The sequence below is a fragment of the Ursus maritimus genome, unplaced genomic scaffold, assembly GCF_017311325.1.
Source record: "Ursus maritimus isolate PB19 unplaced genomic scaffold, ASM1731132v1 scaffold_36, whole genome shotgun sequence".
Lineage (NCBI taxonomy): Eukaryota > Metazoa > Chordata > Mammalia > Carnivora > Ursidae > Ursus > Ursus maritimus.
Genome location: NW_024426230.1, coordinates 8,264,476 through 8,271,782, shown reverse-complemented (window position 1 = coordinate 8,271,782; position 7,307 = coordinate 8,264,476). Strand labels below are relative to the sequence as shown.

The 7,307-nt window shown below is 41.2% G+C and overlaps 1 long non-coding RNA gene across 1 annotated transcript; it reads right to left on the bottom strand.

Moving 5' to 3' along the window:
• Positions 1-6,643, bottom strand: LOC121100280. Its single transcript, XR_005832041.1, has 3 exons — positions 6,521-6,643; positions 5,509-6,086; positions 1-1,561 (listed from the first exon to the last, which is right to left on the bottom strand). It is a non-coding gene; the product is annotated as an uncharacterized LOC121100280 (long non-coding RNA).
• Positions 6,644-7,307: the final 664 nt, after the last annotated feature.

Genomic DNA, 7,307 nt, shown 5'->3' with positions numbered 1-7,307 from the left:
CCACATTCACATAACTTTTATTACAGTATATTGGTACGATTGTTCTATTTTATTAGTTACTGTTAACCACTTGCTGTGTCTACTTTATAAGTTAACATTATCATGAATATGTGTGTATAGGATTCAGTACTATTCACAGTTTTAGGCATTCAGTAGGAGTCTTGGAACTTATCCCCCATAGATAAGGGGGAACTACTGTAGTAATATGTTGTTACGGTAGCTCTAGAAAACTCATAGATTTATTTCTCAAGTTTTAAAAATGGAGTCAGGTGGATGGAGCTAGAGTGTATTATGCTAAGCAAAATAAGAGACAAATTTATAATTTCACTCATGTAGAATTCAAGAAACAAAACAGATAAACATAGGGAGAGGGAAGCAAAACATAAGAGACTCTTAACTAGAGAGAACAAACAGCGTTGCTGGAGGGTGGGCTAAATGAGTGATGAGTATTAAGGAGGGCACCTGTTGTATTAAGCACTGGGTGTTACATGTAAGTGATGAATCACTAAATTCTGAAACCAGTATTACATATATGTTAACTAGAATTTAAATTAAAATTTGAAGAAAAAAATAAAAATGGAGACTCACAAAGAAGTTAAGAGATCAGGCTATACTTGCATATAGTAGTTACTCAATATATAAAGTGAATTTGGTTTATTTTGATGGGATGAAAGGGTACTGGGAATAGTGCTTTGTGTAGATCAATTTTATTATGATAGAGTATATTTCTTTATTGCTTAAATATCAGCAGACTAATATCTATCTTTTTAGTTATCTTACTTAATAGTGCTATTTCAATTCCCCAAACACCTCAGATTCTGTTGCTTTTCTGCCTGTTGGCCATGGTATGCTGGTATACCCAACTGTGTGATTTTTTAGGAAAGATACCCTACTGGGTTTTCACTCTTCTCATTTACAAAATGTTCTTCCTCCTTCATATTTTGATAATGAGAATCAAAACAGAGTGCATGTGAACACACTTGGAACCCCAAGTGTAAAGCACTATTCTTCCAATACCATGATCATAGCTACCCATCTAATTTAAGCCTTACCCCAAAGTCTTCATTAAAATTACAGCAAGGCCATGTTTACATGTCCGATTATAACAATCATCAGAAGATAGTTATAAAATCCAGATCTTGGGGCTTACCCTACAACTATCACATCAGAATCTTCAGAGGAGGGGCCTGAGACTTACTTTTAACTGCACCCATGTGACTCACATGATCTCACAACCATGGGAAATTCTTCCCTGTCAAAACCTACTTATGTGTAGTATGCCTGGAAACATCAGGAAAGCTTGCTGAAAAAAATAAGTGCCTACCCAAAAAATAAATGCCAGAAGGCAGTGAAGTGCTAAAAACAAAAAAAACAATGGGGATATATCAAAGTATAAAACAAATGTCCATTTGTCTACTCTGATATAAATAATTGAATAAACGATGGAAAGTAGAAAATCTCCTATGTTGAAGAATTCCAAATGATTTATGTAGGTATTCCACCTTCAGGGAGGTGCAAATTAACTCCCCATCTCTTAGTGTGAGTTGCACGTAGTGATTTCCTGTCAAAGAAAAGGGGAGGAAAAAAGAACTTTACCCTGGAGAACCCTTAAAACACAACTTAAGCCAGGTGGTCAAGATTAATATCAGTAAGTTATGTTGATAGCGTGTACCCTTGATAATGTGATGAGAATGGCACTTTACCTCTATGGTCTTCTTCCCAAAACCATAACACCAGTCTAACTATGAGAAAAACATAAGACAAATCCAAATTGAGGGACATTATTTAAAACACCTAGCCAATACTCTCCCAAACTGTTAAGGTCATCAAAAACAAGGAAAGTCTGAAAAACTAACAACCAAGAAGAACTTAAGGAGACACAAGTAAATGTAATGTGACATTCTGGATGGGATCTTGGAACAGAGAAAGGGTATTAGGTAAAAACTAAGGAAATTCAAATAAAGTATAAATTTTAGTTAATAAAGTATCTGTACTGACTTGTGCCAAATGTATCATACTAATGTGTACTATATTAATAATTAAAAACTGGGTGTGTGTTATATGGCAACTGTGTTCTATCTTCACACCTTTTCTGTAAATCTATTCTAAATTTAGAAGTTTGTTTAAAAAGGAAAAAAATCTGATTCAGAATGTTAGGGGTAAGGTCCAGTATTTTGCATTTTTAACTAGCACTAAGGTCTGCTCCTAGTCTGGCCATCAGCCTAAAGCAGAATAGCTGTGAGGCCACATGACCACTGCCTGCAGTAAGTTTGCTGATTAACACTGTAACAAGTACTTGCAAAGTAGGTCAGTTCAGTCTCTGTTCACCTGTGGTTTTAGGTATTAGAAGAGCAGGTAACTCTGTCCCTGGTCACCAGCAGGAAAAGGTGTGGTGGAATAGAAAAGTAGGTACCTGGCTTCCATTTTGAGAGTAACACCCATCATAATGAGTGTCAAAACACCTTAGTCACTTCCATTTTATTTATGCTGCTCCATTTCCATGTACCACTTCCTTGGGCTCCATCCCAGATGAAAGAAATTAAGTGCCAAGCTCTACCCCACAAAATTAGTTGGTGAAGACGGCCACAATAAATAACGTTCCTGGACCTTTGTTTCCAGTAGTCATTTCTCTAGTCTTAATCTTCAACTCCTCACATTTCTAATGCTTTCTCTCATTCCCTCACCCAGACAACAACAGCGCCTCCTGCAGGTGAGAAGACTATAGCACTGAGTGGGATACTGTAAGGTAAGTGATCATGAAGCTCGAGGTATAACAGCTAATCATCCCTAGTATTTATGCTACTTTATTAAAAACTCAGTATCCAGGGGCGCCTGGGTGGCACAGCGGTTAAGCGTCTGCCTCTGGCTCAGGGCGTGATCCCAGCGTTATGGGATCGAGCCCCACATCAGGCTCCTCCGCTAGGAGCCTGCTTCTTCCTCTCCCACTCCCCCTGCTTGTGTTCCCTCTCTCGCTGGCTGTCTCTATCTCTGTCAAATAAATAAATAAAATCTTTAAAAAAACAAAAAACAAAAAAAACTCAGTATCCAGGAGGAGAAAACTGGCAAGAAGAACAGGGCAGATCTCAGACCTAGTAAGACAAAGAACACTGCTGGAAGTTAGGTTCTTTTGAAGTCCTTGGAAAACATATAACCATCAATGTCAGGTGATAGAGTTTTTTCGTTACCTGTTCATTACCACATGGATCTGTGTGTGTGTGTGTGTGTGTGTGTGTGTCCATGGCTACATTTCTTCTCTTATCAGAAGAATGATGATGCTTTTCTTTCTACCACACTCTTTTCTCTGAGGCACATGGGCCTCTTCATCTTTGCACAAGCCCTTGTGTTTTCTTATGCACTTCTATTCCTCACTAAGCTTCCCTCCCCTTTTTCACTCTATTCTGTTCAAAGTCTAGAAATAGACACCTGGTTTCACAATTGATTCGTGAGGACCTTGAGTGAGATCATTGCTAATTAAGAATTATCATATCTGTGAAAAGCACTTCCCTTGAACTCAGAAAACAACCACAACAGAAACATAAACACCTATTGTGTGCAATGCACTGTGTGAATGAATATAAGGAAGTACCAGCAAAGAAAGAGCACTGAATTCTAGCACCAGAGGATCTGGATTCTAATTCGAGATATGCCACTTACTAATTTTGTTAGCTTGGGCAAGTCAGCCTCCTGGGCCACAGTTTCTTCTCTGCAGAACAGTTAAGTGTAAAAAAACAAAATAAAACAAAACCGACAAAAAACAGTCGAGTGTAGTGTGACCAACTATCCCAGTTTGCTTAGGAGACCCAGTTTCAGCACTGGAAGTTCTGTGTCCCAGCAAAATTTTCAGTAGCAGGTAAACCGGCATGGTTCTTTACTCTCTTGGAAGGCTTTCTGAGATCCTTTCTAATTCTGATACTTCTGGGTCTAAGGCTCAGAAATGCTGTCTTTGCCCTTTTGAGAGGGTGGAGGGTATATGCAAAAGAACTTGAAAGACTTCCTGCCTCCTGACCTATGACTCACAGGGGATGCTGCAGGGCCTCATTCCTAACATCTCAGGGAAAAGAGATCAGCTGAGAATGGTACACTCAGGCAAAAGACATTCTTGGGTTTTCCAGTGGGAAAGAAATTCAAAAACAATTGACTAATGAGAGGAATTTGTAGCAAATGTTGAGGCTGCCAGCATTCTTGCAAGTAAGCCAATGACCTTTTAAGCTACATCCACAACTGACCAGCTCCTTGGCCATCATCCCAATGAAGGCTCCTTTCCCAGTTTAGACTGTATGCAAAACTGGCTTGGCAGCAAGTCTTTCAGCATCCTTAGATACAGATTTATTCCAGCATAAGATCACATGAAATCAACTTCCTAATAAAAGCTTTTTAAAAATTAAAACAGACAAACAGAGCAAGTGACTGCCATTGCTGACATTGACAGTCCATTGTCTTAGTTTCATGACTTTCAAGAAAGGATCCTTGGATGGCTTGAATCAAGAGGGAAAACAGCTGAACTCAGTCTTCAGTGGACTTGCCATACTGCAAGGACTACAGAGGCTGCCAGCTGGCCCTGAGCTGACTCTGAAGAGATAGAGCTTGCGGCAGATTCATAGTTAATTTAAAGCAAATTTCATAATCACCTTGTACATTTTCTTTGTGCCTGATTTAATTTTGGCTTTTTGCTATAATCACCTATTTTGATCTCGCCTCATAGAATAAATTTGGCCCAATTTCCTTCTCAGTTGTTCCTTCTTAAACAGCTGGATCCAAAACACAGCCACAACTAAGTATTGAGTGGTGATAGAATGTTCATGGAGGAAGTCCAAAGAGCTAAATTAACACAAACTATTTAAGGAACCACGTATCAAATCAAGGAACTTCTCTAACCCAGCAAATTAAGACAGCAGTTATGTAAAGTCTCTTTTCCTACCCTTAACCAATCAAAAAATACAGTAAAAATCAAGGTAAACTAGTTCAAATATGCAGTAAAATCAGATTAAACTGGTTTAAGTATGGGCCAAATGGTAATATTTCCCCTTTCTCCTTCCTTTCTGCAAGCTTTACTTTAGTAGAATCTAAGGTTATTAACAAAGGAAACTTTTAGCCACAAGTCGTTAACAAGAGTTAATTATCTGGAGATTAATTATGACTCAAACGAAGGTTCCTGTTTACACATAACCAAGATAGTAGTAAAGGGATCTAGTACCATGAATATATACATAAGATATTTTTGGTGATGCATGGTCAACATGGGTGAGACTGGCCATATAAGAAGGCTCTAGGCATGTGACTTTATCCTTTCAGTTGAAAAGTATTATATGTTACCTAATAGACTGTGAAGAAATTAAAAGATATGTGCTGGTTTGTTTTGTACATCCTGGTAGGTGGCCCAAGTTCTCATGATTGGCAAGACTGGGCCACCAGCCCTGGCTACTGGCCGTTGAGTTTGTTAAAATCTCATCTGGGAAGCGGGGGATAGGTAGGCCGGAGGGGGTAGCTTTTAATTTCTTTAAGTCTTACCTGGGAAAGCATTTCTGAACAAAAAATCAGATGACACCAAAGAGGTCCAATCAAAGTCTGATTCAGCCCTAAGTGTATATCGTAATTATCAAATGCAGGGTCAGGTTTGTGGAGCTTCCAGCCAGAGATGTCAGTGCTGTCCTGCTCAGGAAACGTCCCCTGGCTCTTCCCCTCAGCCGCTTTCCCTCGGTGACCGTGGCTTGTGCAGGATGGGCCAAGATTAAGGCTCGAGCCCTTCACGCCAAGAAGGAGGAGCTGTTTAAATGGCTGGAAGACCTGAAGATGGAGCTGTCCCAGGTGTAAGACACCAAAGTGGCAGGCTCTCCAAGATCCGAGCTGGACGCAAAGATACCGTCCGTGTATTCACTGTCATTAGCCAGACTCGGAAAAGAGAACCTCAGGAGCCTGCGGCGGCTCAGTCGGCTGAGTGGCGGACTCTTGATTTCCCCTCAGGTCATAATCTCAGGGTGGCAGGATCATAGGGAGTCAAGTGGGCATGGAGCCTCCTTGCGGTCGCGTCTCCTCTGCTCCACCCTCCCGCGCATGCGTGCACATGCGCACACGTTCTCGCTCGAGCGCTGTGGGGGGGGGGGGCGGAGAGAGAAAAACTCAGAAAATTCTACAAGGGTGAGAGGTACACGCCCCTGGATCTGGGGCCCTGGAAGACATGTGCCCCGTATCCGCGGCTGAAGAAGCTCAAAGAGAACTTGAAACCCAAGAAGCAGCTGTGGAAGGAACCGCAGGACCCACGGCGGAAATACCTGGTCAAGGCCTGAGCATCGGCATCGCTAAAACGAACTGAAAAATAGAGCAAAAAAAAAAAAAAAAAAATCCTCCGGGCACCCGCTGTGTGCTGGGCATGTTCAGCTCAGAAGGTACACGAACGCTTCCCCACGTTTTTTTTTTCCTGTAAGATGAGTGTGTAGAATGGAGAGTTCATGAGAAAGCTTTGTTTCTGTCAGGATTTTGTTTGGGGGGGGGTTAATAGTAAAGTTACGTATTTTCAACTGACCTCTGAAATTTGGTCATCAGGGGTCTGTTTGCCGGGGCGCCTGGCCAGCTCAGTCGGTAGATCACACCACTCTTGATCTCAGGGTCCTGAGTTCAAACTCCACCTCCTGTGTAAAGCTTACTTTAAAAAGTGAAAAAAAAAAAAAGATACTTGTAAAGGTTCTGTTTGCCACCTTCCTTCTCTGAAAGCAGGACTTGTTTTCTGAAGTCCTTCATCCTGAGGTTAATTTGCATTCACTGCTTTGATCTCCCTACAAATCTAATGCAAAACTAAGACAGCATTCTGTAAGGAAGAGAAAAGGCTGGATTTGTGGTCACATTAAGTTCTCCTGCCCAGAATGTAGTATCACCTTGCATTCTGGGCAGAACTAGCCTAATGTGGACGTGAAAGGATGGCGGTGGGGAGGTGGGGGTGGGGGGCGGTCTATCCTGACCAGGAAAATGGCATTTGCACTGAGTGTCCTGGGCCCAAATATTCTAGGCCACAGCAGATGGCATTCATGATGCAACCAAAAACCTTAGAGCACCTGGCTGTGGTACCAAAGAATGTAAAATGCAGGGGAGTGGATCTCCATTTTGCCTCCCAAATGCGGACACATTCTTCAATGTATTCCCAAATTTTCCAGGAAAAGTTGGGAGTTTTGTGTCTTTTTTTTCAGATCAGTGACATAGGCTGTTTGGTCTAAAACTCTTGCTGTAAAATCCTATTTGCTCTGGCAGACCAAAACATCTCTGGTTGCCTTTGGAAGTTGCAGCAATAGGTCCATATAAAGGTGAAGTTTAGCGCT